General features: G+C 32.3%; 1 long non-coding RNA gene across 1 annotated transcript; it reads left to right on the top strand.

Moving 5' to 3' along the window:
• The first annotated feature begins 12,440 nt into the window (after positions 1 to 12,440).
• Positions 12,441 to 13,991, top strand: LOC140694186 (uncharacterized). The gene is made up of 2 exons (XR_012069926.1): positions 12,441 to 12,711; positions 13,668 to 13,991. It is a non-coding gene; the product is annotated as an uncharacterized lncRNA (long non-coding RNA).
• The last annotated feature ends 5,260 nt before the right edge of the window (positions 13,992 to 19,251 follow it).

Consider the following 19,251-nt stretch of genomic DNA (forward strand, 5'->3'; position numbering starts at 1 on the left):
TTTACAATAGCCAAGACATGGAAACAGCCTAAATATCCATCGACAGTTGACTGGATAAAGAAGAGTTGGTATATTTATACAATGGAATACAGGTAAGCCATATAAAGAGAAAACATAATGCCATTTTCAGCAACATGGATGGTCCAGGAGAAAATCAGTCTAAGTGAAGTAAGCCAGAAAGAGAAAGAAAAATACCATATAAGATGGCTCAACAGTGGAATCTAAAAACAAAACAAAATAAAAAGATAAAAGCACAAATACAAAACAGAAATAGACTCGCAGACATAGAATACAAGGTTTTATTAGCCAAGGGAGCGGTGGGTGGGAAGAGATAGACTGGTAGATTTAAATTGTAGAATATATAAACAGGATTGCACTGTATAGCACAGGGAAATATATAAAAGTTCTTAAGGAAGCCCACAGTGGAAAAAATGGGACAACAAATATATATTTGCTCATTGTAACAGCAAAATGTGCTCTACGCTGGCATTGGAGACAACTTTGTAAAATGACTCTAAATCAATAAATAAAACTTAAAAAAATTTAAAAGCATGATCCTAAATATTAGAAGTGAAATATACATTAGAGAGGAAAAGAAAACTCTCAAAAAGAGCAGTAAAACCATAGTTTTTTTTGTTTTCTTTTTAAAATATGCAAAATCAAAAAAAACTATAGCCAGGCGCATCATGAAGAAACGAGAGATGGTGCAAAGAATTAAAGTAAGGAATAAAATAAGAGAAATTACAATAGTTACTTCAGATATACAAAAAAGGGATCATTTATTCAACACTTACATTCGAATAAAGTGGACAACTTATAAGAAATAGACAAATGTCTAGAAAGAGACAGAGATAAGGAGAAACAAATAATTTGAACAAACTGTTTACTAGAAGAAAGAATCTGCATTTTAAAAATTCATTAAATAGAAGTGCAGATTTAAACAAATCATGTGGAGAAGTGTTCAAAAATACAAAGCAGAACTTATAATCTTCAAACTATTCAAAAATATTGAAGATGTGGGAAACTCCCAAATTAATTCTATGAAGAATTCATAAACCTGATAGCAAAGCCAACAAGCAAACCACAGGCAAAGGGAACGTCAAGCCAATAAATTTGATAGATTTAGATGCAAAAATTCTACAAAATATTATTAGCAAACTAAATCCAGCAACAACAAAAATGAATCATACACCATGATCAACTTGGATTCATTGCAGGGTCACAAGAGAAGTGCAACTTACACAAATCAATCAGTTTGATACACCATATTAACAAAAGGAAAAGAGAAAAAGACGAGGTCCTCCCAATAAATCCATAAAAAGTATTTCACAAAATTCAACATTTATTCATTGAAACAGCAACTACAGAAATAACAGCAACAACAACAACAGAAACAACAACAGAAACCTCTTACCAAAGTAGGACTCAGGAAATATATCTCAACATAACTAAAGTCATTACTTACAAACCCACAGACAACATAATATGCAAAAATGAATTACTGAAAGACAATTTGAGGAATAAGACAAGGATGCTGAATCTCAAAATTTCTGTTAAACACAGTATGGTAAGTCCTAGCAACAGCAATCGGACAAGAAAAAAAAATTATTCAAGTTGGACTTAATGAAGTAAAATTGCTATTTTTTTAGATGACATGATAATATATATAGAGATCCCTAAAGATTCTCCACACCAGAACAACAAAAACTAATAAAGACATTTAGAAAACTAGCATGGTTCATGATTAATATACAAAAACTGTCACATTTCTATAAACTAACAATGAAATATTCCATAATTTTAAAAAATCCAGATGAAATCAGATCAAAAAATGAAAAACCTATGGAAAACCCAAGATACTAAAATCTATGGGACACTGAAAAATAAATATGAAGATAATGAAAAGAAATGGAAAGAAATCTCAAGGTCTTAGTTTAAAGGAATTAATATTGTTAAAATATACATAATACAAAAGATGTCTACAGATATAAATTAATTCATATCTAACAACATGATATTTTCACATAACTGAAAACATTCCTATGAATCGGATGGAACTGCAAAAGAACCAGAACTGCTAAAGAAACAATGAGGAAAAAGAACAAAGAAGGCATAACCGATAACCCTCCCACATCTCAGACTATATTACAAAAATACAGTAATCAAAACAGCACAATACTGGAAAACAAACAAACATCAATATCACTGGAACAGAACACAGAGGCAAAAATAACACATCTCAACAATGATCAACTAAACTCTGACAAAGGAAACCAATATATGCAATGCCTTAAAGACAGTCTTCAGCAAGTGATGTTGAGAAAGCTAGACAGCTACATGTAAATCAATGAAATTAGAACAATCCCTCTCAATGTACAAGAATAAATTGAAAATGTTTTAAATATCTGAATCTAATACATGACACAATATAACATCTGGAATCTAACATAGGCAAAACAAAAAAAATGTTGTAGCAAACTTTTCATATATCACACTCTCAAGCTGAAAACAATAAAAGTAAAATAAACAAATAGGTCCTAAATAAACTTAAAAATTTCAACACTGCAAAATAAACAAAATGAAAAGTTGAATTTCCAAATGGGAGAAAACATTAGGAAACAATGCAATCAACAAGAGGCTAATTTCTAAAATTCAAAAATCATTCATACAACACCATTTCAAAAATCTACAAACAACTCAGCCAGAATATGAGCAGAAGACAATTCTCTAAAAAAGACACACAGATGACAAACAGGAACATAAAAACGTGCTCACTTTGCTAATCATTATACAAAGGCAAGAGAAAAATAAAATAATATTTTACTTCACAGTACTGAGAAGGGCTGTCATCCAAATGCTTACAAATAATAAAGACTGGGGAGATTGTGGAGAAAAAGGGACTCTCCAATGCTGTTGGTGGGAATCAAAATTGATGAAACCACTTTGGATACAGTATGGAAGTTCCTTTAAATAATAAAAATAGACCTATCATATGACACAGCAATCCCACTACTGGGCATAAGAAACATAAATCCTGAAAACAAAGAATCCTAGGGTAAACCATAACAAGTACACTCTGATTTTGGACTTAATTTGATTCTACATATGTCTCCTCTGGCAAGGGAACCAGAAGTAAAATTAACAAAATATGATTGTGTCACACTAAACAGATTTACACTACAGAAGTAATGATCAATAAAATGAACAGTCAACCAACACAACGGGAGAATATATCTGCAAATGATAATTTCTAATCAAGTGTTAATATCCAAAATATATGGCAAAGTCTTACCCCAAAACAAGAACAAAAAATAGCAAACAATCCAATTAAAAAAGATGTCCATAGGAACTGAATACATAGATCTGAATCAATTTTCTTCAGAACACATACAGTTGGCTATAAAATACATGAAAATGTGTTCAGAGTTATAAATTATTAGCGATGTCATAAACCAAAAATGAGACAAGACCTCACACTTATCAGAAGGTTCTCATCAAAAAGAAAAGAAATAGATGTTGGTGAGATTGTGGAGAAAAAGTAACACCGTGGACACTGTTGATAAGAATGCAAAGTATTGATTCCATTGTATATAAACATCAAATTTTCTTCATCCATTTTTCTGTCAAGGGATGTTGGATTTTTAGGCTCCTGTCTGAAGACTCTAGAGAATGAGACCATGGGCTGAACTGATAAACAAGCTGTGAGGAATGTCACATACCCAGGCTGGATAAGAAATGGCCTACTCAATGTATCCAGTATGGATGGCTGGATAGCCTATGCTGGGTAAGATCCTCAGAGGAGGACAACCTAAGACAGGCACAGCCAGCTGGATAAGAGATGGCCTACTTAATGAAGTTCCGTGATGAATTTTAACACAATCCTTGATCATTTAACATCCTGTGCTTACTGCAGGGGCATGGGAACATAAATAGCTTAAGATTATTAACATTGTTATAACTTAGATTATATGTGAGGCATTGTGCAAGTCCTATATAAACCCTTCTTCTAAGAATCAAAAAACGGAGAACTGCTTCGTTTCTCTCCACATATTGTGCGTAAATGATATCGTGCCACTGACAGGGTTAATTTATTTGTTGGGAGTATCTTAAAAGGATGTTGCATTATATACAATGCTCTTTCTAAACCTATTGAGATGATTATGTGAGTTCTTTTACTCATTCTATTAGTGTGGCATGTCACCTTTATTGATTTGAATATTTTGACGTATCCTTAAACCCAGGGATAAATCCCTTTACTCATGTATGTTTATGATAAATTAAATGTGTTGTTGGATTCATTTTGCTTGTGTTTTGTTGATAATTTTGGTACATATGTTCATCAGGGATAATATTCTATATTTTGCATGTAATGTCCTTTCTAGCCTGTTAAGCAAATAAAGCTCACATCATAAAACATGTATGGAATCTTTCACACCCTACAAATTCTTGGAAGATTTGGGGAAGAATTGGTGAAAATTGTTTTCAAATGTATGACAGAATTCACCAGTAATGTTGTCCTGTAAATTTTTTCTGGTTTTGGAAGTTTGATTTTTGACTTACTCAAACACACTTTTGCCCTATTATCTTTCCAATTTCTTCTTGATTCAATATTGGAAGACATATGTTTCTGGGAATTGGTCTTTTTTTCTAAGTCATTCAAATCGTTGGCTAGTGGTAATTTCTTATGATGCTTTGCATCTCTACAACATCAGTTGTAATATCTTCTGTTTTATTTCTAATTATATTTGAGTCTTTATTTTCTTAGCCAACCTAAACATTTGCCCAGTTTTTGTTTAAAAGAAACATACTTAGGTATTTTTTTTTATCTTTTCAATTGTTTCTCTGGTTATTTGCCTTACTCACATTCATTCAATTTTCTTCTTTATTGTTTCTGTTTTCTCCTTGATCCTTGATGTGTAACGTTAAGTAGTGTGAATATTTGTATTTCATTTATTTTTAAATATTTTTATTTTGTTATTATTTATTTATTTATTTAATTTACCTATGTACATATTTATTCATTTATTTATCATTGAAGTACTATCATTTACAATGTGTCAATCTATGGTGTGTAGCACAGTGTCCCCTTACATGCATATATTTTTGTGCCTATTAAACATTACTTCACAATATTTGACTTTCTGTCCTGCGTCATATGACAGAAATTTTGAAAAAATCTATTTTTATATGTAGTGAAAATAATTTATGAATCTACAGCTCCCAAATATATCCTCTCAGAGCCCCTTTCTGCAGTATTCATAAAATTGTTTAGTAGATCTGTGACTGTGTTTCAGTTTTGTAGATGAAATCATAGTGTCCTCATCCAAATTTTTTTGAAGATTCCACATATATCATGTCATGTGTTAATTTTCTTTCTCTTTCTGACTTACTTCAATTAGAATGACACTATTTGGGGACATCAATTTTGCTGCAAATGTCATTGTTTTATCATTTTTTATTGCAGAATATTATTCCATTGTGTAAATACGGCATAATTTCTGAATTCTGTCATATGTTGTTGGACAATTAGGTTGCTTCCATGTCATGGCTGTTGTATATAGCACTGCTAAGAACATTGGGTTGCAGGTGTCTTGTTGAATTATGGTTCCCTTTGATGTATACCCAGAAGTGGGAATGCTGGATCATATGTTAAGTCTATTTTTATACTTAAGAGGAATCCCCATCCTGGTTTCCACAATGACTTCACCAAACTACATTCCTTCCAGCAGTGTAGGAGGGTCCCCTTTCTCCACAGCAATGCCAGCATTTAATATTTGTGGAACTTTGAATAATGGCCATTGTGACTATTGTGAGGTTATACTTCATTACAGTTTTGAATTGCCTTTCTCTGATAATGATATGGAGCAATATTATTTTTCACATATCTATGTGGCATTTGTATGTCTCTATTGGAGAAATGCTTGTTTAGGGCTTTTGCCCAGATTGGGTTTTTTTTTATTATTATTATTACGTTGTATGAAGTCTTTATATTTTGGATATTAAGACTGTCATTTGCATGAATTCTAAATATTTTCTTTAATATATTAGGTTGTCATTTGGCATTGTTTATGGTTCCCTTTGCTGTGCAAAAGCTTATAAGTTTAATTAGGTCCCATTTATTAATTTTGCTCTTACACCCATTACCTGGGTTGGCTGTTCTAGGAGATCATTGCTGAGATTTATATCAGAGTGTTTTGCGTATGTTTTCTTCTAGGAGATATACTGTGTCTTGCCTTACATTTAATTCTTCAACCCATTTTGAGTTTATTCTTGTGTATGGAGTGAAGGATTGCTCTAACTCATTGCTCTGATGCTGCTATCCAATTTTCCCAACAACATTTGGTGAAGAGATGTCCTTTTCTCTGTCATATTCCTGGCTACTCTGTCAAAGATTAATAGAACATAGGCCTGTAGATTTATTCCTAGGCCCTCTATTCTGTTCCATTGGTCCATATGCCTGTTTCTGTACCAATATCATGTCACTTTGATTATTGTAGCTCTGCAGTAGTGTATGGAGAACTGGTGGTTTATTCTTCCAGCCTCTTTCTTTATCCATAATATTTCTTTGGAAATTATGGATGTTTTATGACTCTATGTAAATCTTAGGATCATTTGTTTCAGTCCCAAAAAGAAAAGTTTTGCATAATTTGATAGGAAATCACATTAATTCTGGGGATTGCCTTGGGCAGTATGACCATTTTAACCATTTTTTTTCTTCCATTAGAGACCATTGGGTATCTTTTCAAACTTCACATATTTCTTGAATTCCTCAATCAATGTTTTCTAGTTCTTCATGTATAATTCATTCACCTCCTTGGTCAGATTTATTTGTAAGCATTTTATAGTTTTGGGTGCAGTTATAAAAACGGTTGTCTCTATATTTTTTTTCCTGTTGATTCAATGGTAGTGTAAAGAAATGCAATTGGTATTTGTACATTAATCTCGGTACATTGCCCAGTTCCTTTTCTAGCCTAAGTATTTTTTGTGAAGCTTTCACAGTTTTCTCTATATAGTGTCATTTCTGCATATCATGGCAATTTTGCCTCTTCTTTTCCAGTCTAAATACTTTTATTATTTTCCCCGCCTGATCGTTGTGGATAGGAATTCCATGACTATATTGAATTGAAATTCTGAGAATGGGCAACATTTATTGCAAATAGGTGTTAATGTTTATCAAATGCTTTCTCTGCATCTACTGAGATGATCATGTGGTTTTTTGTCTTCCCTGTTATTGATATGGTGTATCACAATTGATTGATTGATTTGCATAAGTGAAACCATCTTGTGTTCCTGGGATGAACCTAACTTGACCATGGTGTATGTTCTTTTTTTACATGCTATTGGATTCTGTTTGTTAATACTTTCTTAAGGATATTTACATCTATGTTTATCAATGATATTGGCCTATAGTTTTCTCTAGGGGTAGGGCCTTTGTCTGGTTTTCGTATCAGGTTGTTGTTGGCCTACCATGTGAGTTTGTGTGTACTCTCTCCATATCAATATTTTGGAAGAGTATGAGGAGGACTTGTATGGATTTTTCTTTGTATGGTTAAATTCCCTAGTGAAGCTATTTGGGTCTGAATTTTTGTTAGCAGATATTTTTTATTGTATTGATAATTCTATTCCATTTCTGGTGATCTGTCTGTTCAAATGGTTAATTTCTTATTGATGCAATATTGGTGGGCTGAATGTTTCCAAAATCTTCTCCTTTTCTTCCTGGTTATCCAGTTTGTTTCCATACAGTTGCTCATGTTATTCCCTTATGATATATTGTAAGTTTGTTGTACTCTTTGTAGTTTCTCCATTTTCATTTTTATATTATTTGTGTTCTCTCTCTTTTCTTGTTGGTGAGCCTGTCCAGAGTTTTGTCAAATATGTTTACTATTTCAAGAAACAGTTTGATTGATTTTTTCTATTTTTTAATGTGTATTTCAATTATTTCTTCCTTGATCTTTTTATTTCTCTCTTTCTGCTGACTTTTGGTTTTGTTTGCTCTTCTATCATGATTAGTTTACATAGAACATTACATTATTTATTTGAAATTGCTCTTCTACTTTGAGGAGTGCCTTGTCACTATGAACTTCCCTCTTAAGCCTGCTTTAAGTGTATTCCATAGATTTTGTGTAGTGTTTTGACATATTTCTCAAGATATTTTTTAATTTCTTCTTTTAATTCTTTACCTGCCCCACTTGTCTTAGTACCATGGTGTTTAATTTTCATGCAGTCATTTTTCTCCCTGTTTTTCCTTGAAGGATTTCTAGTTTCATGGTATTATACTCACAAAAGATGCTTGAAATAATTTTTATCTTCTTAAATTTGTTCAGGCTTCTTCTGTGGCTGAATACATAATCTTTCTTTGAAAATATTCCATTTGAACTGGAAAAGAATGTATATTCTGTTTGAGGAGGAAAACTGTTTTGGAAATATCAACCAACTCCAATTATTTTATTGTATCTTTTTTATCATTGTTCCCTTTTAAATTTCTGTCTGAAAGACAATTCTAGTGATGGTAATGGGGGGTTATAGTCTCCTACTATGATTGTGTTCCCATCCATTTCTCCCTTTTTATCTTTTAGTATTTGCTTTATGTATTTAGGTGCTCCTATATTGAGTGCATATATCTTAATGAGTTTAATACGCTCAATTTTTATTGCTCCTTTAAGCATTATATCATGTCCTTGTTTATCTTTAGGCCTTTCATGTAAAGTCTATTTTGTGTGAAGTCAGGACTGCTATTCCTGCTTTCTTGTCATGTTCATTAGCATGGAATATGCTATTCCATCTTCTGACTTTCAAATAATGTGTGTTCCTCTTACTAAAGTGAGTCTCTTTTATGCTTCATAATGTAGGGACTTGTTATATTATCCCATCTGACAATATATATCTTTTGATTGAAGCACTAAGTCCATTAACTTTTGTGATAATTATTGATTGACTGGTGCTATTTCCATTTTGAATGTCATTTTCCAGTTGATTCAGTATTTCCTTTTTGTTCATTTCATTTTCTTTGTTTGGCTTGATAAGTTTTCTTTTATTATCTTGGTTTCTTTTGGCTTTGTAACTTCATTGTAAGCTTTTGACATATGGTTACCATGTTTCGTATGTATATTGTCCCATTACTATATATTTTTATTTTAACTGAAAGGAATACAACTCTTACCCCTCCTATAGAGAACAGAAACAAGAAGAAAATACTCTGTATTTTCCTGTTTCACTCTGTGACCCTTAAATTTTTGATGTCCTGTTTTACAACATCATGTTTATTCTATTGTCAGACATTGTAGCTATTGCCTTTCTAATTATGCCTTTCTCTTTTCTATAGCATCCTGCTTTTTTTTTTTAGAGTATATCTTTCATTATTTCTTTTTCTGTTGTTAAATTCTTTCAGTATTTGCTTGTCTGGAAATTATTTATCTCTCCTTCTATTCTAAAGGATAGCCTTGATTGATAAATTATCTTAGATTTCAGCTTTCTTTCATTCAGGACTTTGAATATGTCTTGCCACTGCCTTCTGCCTTTTGTATTTGTGTAGGAAATGTGTTTAGAAATATAATATATATATAATTATATATATATGAAAAGTATGTGTAGAAATGAAGTTAACAAATAAGAAGAAAACCTATACATTAAAAAATAGAAAACATTGATGAAGGAAATTATAACTGATCCAAAGAAATGAAAAGATCTCTTATGTTAATGATGTGAAACAATGTGGTTGAAACAACCATACTACACAAAGCAATCTAAATTTAGTGTGATTCATGTCATAGTACCCATGAGACTTTTCCATTTAATAGAACAGTTAATTTCAAAATTTATATGTAAACACATAGATCATGAGTTGACAAAATAATCTTGAAAAAGTTTATTAAATCTAATAGTGTAATGTTCTCTGATGTTAAACAGCTCAACAAAGCTTTAGTAATTTAAACTACATGATACTGGCTCAAAAACAGACAGCAGTCAATAGAAGAGAATAGAGCACCCAGACATAATCCTTCACACTTATGATCAATTTACCCATGAAAAAGGAAGCAAGAGTATAAAATGAAGAATAGACATTCTCCTCAATAAGTAGTACAAGGGAGATTGAACATGTAAATGATAGATAAGAATAGTTCCTCACATTGTATACAATCCATAATCAGAGAATATCTTTCTATTTATTTTGTTTACTTATATTTCTTGAAACTGTAATTTATAGATCTATGTTTAGATCTTTTATTTCACTTATCAAATGTATTCCTAGTTTATTCTATTATGTATAAATATACGCACAATTGTTTTCCTGATTTCTCTTTCTCATAATTTGTTGTTAATATATTAAAAAGCAATGGAAATTTGTATATTGATTTTGTATTCTGCAAGTTTACTAAGTTTGTTCATTATTTGTTGCAGTCACTGGAGGATTCTATGGAATTTTCTATCTATGCATAATTAAGTCATCTGTAAAAATTTTACTGTTTTTTTACAAGTTGAATGCCTTTATATTTTTTCTTGACTAGTTGTTCTGGCTAGGACTTCAAGTTGTGTAATTTAGTATTTGTGAGAATGAGCTACCTTTTCTTATTACTGGACCAGAGGAAAACATTCCTGTATGTTAACATTGAACTTGATGTTAGTCATGGGTTTTTCATATATGGCTTTTATTATCTTTAGTTACATTCTGTTTAAAGTGTATTTGTAAATAATATTTCTATAAAAGTATAAAGATCAGACCTGTGAATAATTTTCCTACATTTTTTGAGATTATTGTTTTTGAATTCTCAGCTATTTAAGGGATTGTATCACATATATAGATTTGCATATGTTAAGTAATATTTATGAATCAGGACTAAATCATACATAACTATATTTATAATACTTATAATATGCAATGAATTCAGGTTGCTAATGTTTATTTAGAATGGAATGCACACATACTGAAAAATAAATTTACATTCTAGCTTTAGTGCACATTTACATATTAAAAAATTTTATCTCTTATTTTGAATTTGGTTTATGTTTAATGGAATTTATATCTAAATAAATAATATAACTTTTGGTAGAACTGGATTTACTAAAGTTTACTGATACAGAACATAGCTATTTACAATTAAAGAACAAAACACTTGCCTTAAAATGCCATATTTTACTAACAATATTAACTGTTTCAGGACTGAAATACATATTGCTTCCTAAAATGCATTACCTGGTCTTTTCCACCCAACACACATATAGTGTTATTTTTTGTTTTATGATTGTTTCTTTGTTTGCCCATTAATGGAGGCAGTGCTTATTGAACCCAGGATCTTGTGCATAAGTGTATTTATCAACATCATTTTGGAACACTTAACAGAAGCCACAAGGTTATGGATTATAAAGATGATAAGAAAATTTATTCCTTCTAGGGACTGAAAAACCTCTGAGTGAAAGAAAGTCAAAGATAAACATTGATAAATATACAATAAGATTTTCTCTTTTCTAATTTTAAAGTAGAATATTAAATTACATTTTTTAACTTATAGAACTGAATTACAATTAAAACAAAATTCCGCCCTTTGGGATTTCTTAAATTTGATTCATTATTTCTTTCTAATTTTATTTCATAATTATTTACCATTTATTTTTATACAAAACAAATAAACATATTTATTCTGCTCATGTTTTGAATATAGAGATACTTATTATAAAGTACACAGATAAATACCTACTTCCATTTCCAAATCAAATTATGTTTCACTTTAATTACAAATGATTTTGAAATAGATATGTATTTTCTGTACAGGTTTTACACAAATTTCACTTTAAATTCCAAAACTTTAAAATTATTTTATATATTTTGTGCATTATTTATACTCTGTTTACAAACCTGGTATAAATTTTTGTACAAAAGTTTGGAGATTGGTTTTATTTCATAGACCCCATAATTAAATTATTTAAAAAGATATTGTTGGGATAATATTTGCAGATCAGACTATAAAAACAAGCATCCTATCTGTATCATTTTTACTGGATGAATGAGAAATAAACACTGGCTGAATGTTACACTTGAGTTGCTGGGAGACCAGTCGTTTTGTGATGTCACAGCTACTCAAGTTGAGAACCATGGTGAAGGCCTAGCAGTTTACCTGTGCAGCCCTGCCGAAGCAGCATTTGAAGCTGCAGTGCTCAAAATCATGCAGATTAGAAAAGTAGCTATAGAAAAAGTTATTTGAGATGCCACATATTTCTTCAGAAATTCAAGGTGTGTCTCCTAAGGATGGACCAACTGGTTCAGGAAATTCCGGAAGTTCTCTATTGTGTGATCAAACATTCTCTGGGGACTTAGACTTGAGGTCTATGATTGAATAAAATGCTTTTCAGATTTTGTCTGAAGAATCCTTAATAAAAACACCATGTTACCCACATTATGTCTCTGTACCAGATGAAGATAATGAATTTCATTCTCTGAAATTTCCAAGAAAACTCTGGAAAATGGCTGGGGATGACCAATTGAAATCCATCTGGTGGGGTGATAATGGATCTTCCATAGTGATTGTTGAAGATGTCTTCAAGAAGGAAGTTTTGGAAGGAAAGGCCCCTTACAGAATATTTGAAACTGGAAGTATGAAAAGTTTATTTAGACATCTTAAACTTTATGGGTTTAGGAAAGTGTGGCAGAATTTTCAAAGGACTCCTTGTCTAGCTGACTTTCTGGCAGAAGGAAAAGTAGCCTCTGTTTTAAGAAAGGTATTGACAAATTTTAATTACCACTTGGTAACTTATATATAAAAATTTATTTTGTATATCAATCAATAGTAATATAAATGTAAAGCTAGATTTTGAAAATTGTAAAAGATTACTAAGGCTAGAATCCTTTATTTTCTCTAAAAAAATGAGGACAGTGCCTTAAGTAGTCAAGATTAAGGGAAACTTTGCTTTCAACCATGAATCTTTCCAGAAATCTAAATAAAGCTATTAAAGCTGCTTTTAAAAAGTGACGTTCACCATTACTGCAAATGCTAAGTCATTAAATTTGATGAGTATACTATTTAAATGTGTATATTCCAATTAAGGAACTTCACACTATCGTTAGCAATGTTTATATTTTGATAATATTATCTATGCATAGTAAACATGAAATCTGTGGTTTAATAGGTTAGCCTTTTTGTAGTCTTGTATTTTGGTTAATATATTACAAAAATGTTTCTCCTTTGGTAGTAGCTGCAGTTGTATCATAATCCAAATTTTAATGATGTTGTCCCCAACTTTTTGTGAGAATAAAAAGAAGAGTTGGGATTAAAAATTCCTCTCTGGTGTCTTCACTGGCTGAAGATATCAACAAGAAGCACTTTAAAGCAGGGGGTAATATGGATTATCATATTTCTGGTTTTGTGACTGACACTAGTGGAGAAAGTGCATTTTTACCTTCTGCAAATTCAAATATGACTCTAATAAGAAAGCCCTCTAGTAGCCACATAATTGGTGATACAACTATCCCGATCAGAGGTGATTTCTCTCCTCCATCATCAATGTCAGTTAGACCACCAGAACAAATTGCAGTGTATCAATGAGGTAATTTAAATCAGTTGAACATTGTCCTCGGGCACTCTCAAAGTAGCTACAATGAAGCAAATGGCCATGTTGTGAACTCCATTGCAACTTCAATTTCTACTTCTCAGTACAGCATCTTCTCTCCCATATAGAGCAATTATTTTGGACTGATGGTGGAGCCTTCTGCTTTTCCAAACAGATATCATGACATATCTGCCAATGAAGGTCGTTTTCCTAATCTTCAACCAGGGATCAACCCACACTTTCCAGTGCCAGTGATATCAGATACATCAGCTACATCTCTTTCAAGGCCAACTCATCAGCAATTTTCAGTTTATGAACGTCATCCTAATTACAGCTGATGTACCAGAGGACTACCAGATTATGCAGGATAACAAAGATTAAAATTGATGTTGGCAAACGTCGACAAATATCTGCAATTTTTGGGGGGCAATAAAAATAGATGTGTACCTGTATTTTCTTTATTTTTTTTCAAGTAGAGTAAAGAGTTAAACGAGAGACTAAGTTGCCATTTAAAGAAAAAATAGATACTTGATTGATATGATCTTTTGATGGAACAATATGGGAGTTAATTTAAATAATTTCTTGAAAGGAAGAAGAAAAAATGGATGAATTTGGAAAAGGAATAAAACATGGAGAGAGGGAAAAGTACTAATTGGTTTCTGGTTCATCCTGGAAAGTACGAAAAGTGTTAAATTAAGATAGGTTGGAACAGGAGATAAATGCAGGAACCGGCCCAGGGATCATGGTCTCAATTATGTCATCCCTGGAATCAAAAATGTCACATGATGTAGTCTCAGATGGCACATTCAGCATGTGGTAGAATTTAAAAAGTAATTTTATCTATCGTCTTCTTTGTGCTGTTCTCAAAGCATTACAATTAGTGGTTTCATTTCCTGCCCTCAAGTGTCTACACTATATTTTCTAGTCAATACTTTATCTTGCTTTTATGTTCCAGCCAAAGACAAGCTTACGTCCTCAGGGTGGCACTTAATGCCTTTTCAAATTTAAGCAAACAAACTCAACTTAGTTTAGTCATTACTTTATAAATCTGGCATCTGACTACCTTGGCATATCTTTATGTTTCACTGTATCTGGACATACATCCAGGCAAATGCTTGTCAACAATTTTAGCTCCAAACTCAACACTTTTTACCCAGCTTATCCTTGGACTTTGGCTGTCCTCCTTTTACCTACTTAGACTATCCCCGTCTCAGCACAGAAACCAACACCTACAGATGTTTTCTGTCTATCCCCCTTTCCTCGTCTTACTTGGATACAAGCACAGAAAACAGCACATGCCACAGGATGCATTTTTGTATTCAGTGAATGAAAAATTCATGTTGACTTTAACAAAATCTACTGTCCTGAAACAGCAAAACTCTCATGGTTTTCTAACTATTTCATTATGGTCTTTACTCTTCACCACAAACTAGCACTTTTCATAGCCCAAGGACTAGTCAATCAAGACAGATATTGGAGGTAGATACAGGAGACAAAGTATTATTTTCTTCTTAATTCATACCTCCAGAGGCCTAAGGCATTTCATTCTCATTTGCTGGATATTTTCCTGTCTCTTCATCACCCACCCATCCCAAAAGAGCTGATTCTCTTCCGCATACCAATAACTATACTGCCTTCTAATTAATTTACTTCTTAGAATCAGAGCTTTGTCCACAAGAGACAGTGACATTGCAAAGAGTTAATGTAGGTTTTTACACCCCACATAACTTGTGCCCCTTCTTACCTTCACACAGGAAGTATCTAAGAGGTACTAGTCCCTTGGTTGAGGTGGTGGTGTTCAGTAACCTAATTGCAATCTAAGATGTGTGGACTAGAATGAGGTGAGGGTGGTAGAATTAAAAATTTGTCCAACTGCAAGAATACTAAATTTATACAGATATTAGGAAATATAAAATATTGACGGATGTCTTTGACAATTTCCCATTAATTTAAAATAAAAGGTGAAGCACTTTCATAATGTGAAATGCCCTGAAATGCTGGAAAAATTGTAGGCAAGGTCAGGGAGCCTAAGGCTTCTGCTCACCATGATGTAGCCAGTGTCAGCTGATAAGACTGGAATGGCAGAATTGAGTACTTAAAATTTGTTACCAGTTTTGATGAAAGCATTTAATAATCTGGAGAATGGGCACATGGGCCAGGGTGAACTCTAGCAACATCCCAACAATATGACCTTTACCAAGAGAAGAATAGAGACCACTTGCAGATGGAGAACTGTGTCTTGACAGCATTGGTTCTTCCTACAACAGAAAATCAAGCTTTTAAGTTTGTCAGCTGAAACTGATGGTGGCTATGTTGTTATTTACTTTAGCAGTCTGGGGTAAAAATGGGCTGGTTCAACAGCTAGTTTCCATCTCTCTTATCAGAGAGTGGGTCTTACCATCATCATCTTAACAAGGTTCAATAACGATAAGTCTAAAGCAACAGTTTACTTTCAAAATTAGAAATCCTAAAGAAGAATATTGTTTGTCCATCTGTAGATTTCTACCTGGGAAAATCTAGACTATTGGCAGAGGTACAAACGTTGGCTGGTGTTTGAAAACTATTCTCTGAGCCCTGCCCACTGAATTCTTCCCACTAAATACCACAAATCTCTTTATCACTCTGTGTGTGTGTGTGTGAAGTTGGATTGATAAGCAGTAACTGTTTGTCTTAGTTGAGTCATCATTGAATTATTCCTCTGCATCTGGCAGAATCTCTGTGAATTAAGAGTTTCATTGAGCCACCAGATTTTCTTCCAATCTGGGAGAGGTAGATTATATTTCTCCCAGTGTACTAATTGTTACCTGCTCATTGAATCCCGAACTGATGCTTGGGCCAAGCCTCTCAAACCTTGAATGGGACTGAGGCATATACATTCTCCAGTCCCCAGATCCCAGAACAGGACTGTATCACCTTTTTAATTTAAGCTTATGTCTGTGTTTTTTTCTTTTAATTTTCATTGTTGACACAACTTATTTTGGCTTTGGACACCATTTGACTAATTTATAGAGTCTGAGTCACTGACTTATTCCCGTTCTCCTAGAAACTGCAATATCCTTTCTTCCCTTGGACTACCTGGAATTGAGTGAGCGTAGTCACCATTTTGAAAGCAGTCCTCAGTCCTAATAATGCAGAACCTTTACACTTCTTTGCCCAGCACTTGAGCAAGAATCTTTGTTGTGGATCTCAGGGATTATCCTCACATTCCCGAATGCAAACATGAGAAAACACCACATTTTTATCGAAAATCAAGTCTTTGTCTCTATTGCATTCCCATTTCAAAACAGTTAAGAATTTTAGGAGTTCTGAGATTTTACCATGCTGAGAATTTTAGCAACCTCGCATGTTCATTTCTTACAGATGCTGTTGTGGAGTTGAGACCATTGGTCAGAGTCATTGAACTTTATCACTCACAGCAAGAGCAGCCAGTTTTAAATTTGTATCCATTCCCTAATCTCAGATGAATACACAGAGTGAAATTTTGATGCCTACAGAAGCAGTGGGCTGTTAACATGAAGAAAGTTTAAGGCATGGTAAAACACTAATTTTATTAGTATCTTTATGTATAATTTATTAGAATCACTTATTTATTAGTATCTTTACCTAGGATAAGTATATCATGACTCAAGTTTACTTGCTGCAAAAACAATCATGAGAAATGTCATGGGAATAAATGACCATTGAATTTCCATTTTTCCTTCCACTTTTATAAGATAGAATTAGCATAAAACATTAGTTTTGCTGCATAGGCTAGTGATTTGATTTACAACTATAATGAAATAAATATCATAGCAACTTTAGGGAGAATTAATTATTTCATTTAGATACAATTTTAAAGAAATACAATTTGTCTTTTGGTTGTGATGAGAAAACTTATGGTTAGCTCTCTTAACAACATTCATATAGAACATAAAGCAGTTTTAATTGTAATTTTCATGTTATTACGGGGCATCCCTATAACACGTTTATTTTAAGGCTGGAGGTTTGTAGCTTTTTAGTGCATTAATCAAATACTCCTTTTTCAACCCCTACCTCTGTTAATTACAAATCCAGTTTCTTTTTCTATTAGTATGTATGTTTGTTCTTGAAGTATACTTTAATATATAACACTGTGTTAGTGTCTCCTACACAACATACTGTTTACTATTTTTAATACATTTCATACTTTTCACCAGAATATATCTAGTTATGATATGTTGCTACATAAAGATATTTCAGTTGTTGAGTATTCCCAATACATTACACTTCTTGTCCCTGATTCATTTAATTTGCAACTGGAAAATTTTCTCTCTTAATTTTCCTCAAATTTTTCTTTTCCTCACCCCATTTCCCTCCTTCTTGTGAACAACCTGTTTCTTTCTTTATGTTTAACTCCTTTTCTGTGTTGTTATGTTCATTTGTTTAAAATTCCACATGTGAGTAAAATCATTCAGCACTTATCATTCTCCTTCTGAGTTATTTCACTTGCGCATATTACCCTCTTGGTCTACCCATTTGTTGCAAATGACAAAAACTTATTCAATTTAGAACTGAATAATAACCCATTGTATTTTTATCTGTGTGTGTACATATATATACATATAAATACTGCATATATATTTAGTTTCTGTGTGTGTATATATTTATGTAAATATAGATAAATCTGTAGTTAAGATGGGTATATATATATATTATAAACACACATCTTTTTTCCATCATCTATTTATGAGCCATTAATTTGCTTGTATATGCTGTCTATTGTGAATAATGCTACAATGAATATAGGTTTGAATATATCTTTTCTAATTACTGTTTTTATTTTCTTGGAATTAGTATCCAGATATGGATATGTAGAATTATATTTCATTTTTTATTTTTAGATAAATCTCCATGTTGTTTTCTACAGTGGCAGCACATATTTCCATTCACTCCAGCAGTGCATCAGGGTTGTTTTTCCAACATCCTCACCAACACTTATTTTTGTTATCTTTTTGATAATAGTCATTCTGATGAGTGTGACATAAAATCTCATTGTGCTTTAGACTTGCATTTTTCTGATGGTTCATGATGTTGATCAGTATCATGTGCCTGTTGGTTATCTTTCCCCCACTGTATATTCATTTTTTGTAATGGGCTAAATGACCATAACTGTCTGATTTCATTTCTAGGCATTCTTTGTGTTCCATTATTCTTTTTGTTTTGTGCCGCTACCATATTATTTTTATTACTGTGGATTTGTATTATATTTTCAAATGAGGGACAGTGATACATCGTCTTTGCTCTTTGTCAAAGTTGTTTGTGTTTTTACTTTGTTTGTTTTGTTTTCTTTTTTTCTTAGTGATTTCAATTCTTTTGTGTTTACATGTAAATTTTAGAATTATTTATTTTAAGTGTCTGAAAATGCCCTTGGTATTTTGATAGGCACTGAATTTAATTTGTGCATTTTCTTGGCTTATGCTGTTTTTTAAACAATATATTTTTCCTCATTTACGAACACAGTATATCCTTTCATCTGTTTGCATTATCTTCAATTTCTGTTATAAATATTTTATAGTTTTCTGAGTACAGGACTTTTAACTCCTTGGTTGCATATATTTCTTGATTTTTTTTTCTGTAATGCAACTGTAAATGAGACAGTTCCCTCACTTTCTGTATCAGTTAGCTTCTTGTTAGTGTGTAGAAATGCAACACTTCTGTATGTTAATTTTACATTCGGAAATTTTACCAAATGCA

This window comes from Vicugna pacos, unplaced genomic scaffold, assembly GCF_048564905.1.
Source record: "Vicugna pacos unplaced genomic scaffold, VicPac4 scaffold_20, whole genome shotgun sequence".
In the NCBI taxonomy this organism is placed as follows: domain Eukaryota; kingdom Metazoa; phylum Chordata; class Mammalia; order Artiodactyla; family Camelidae; genus Vicugna; species Vicugna pacos.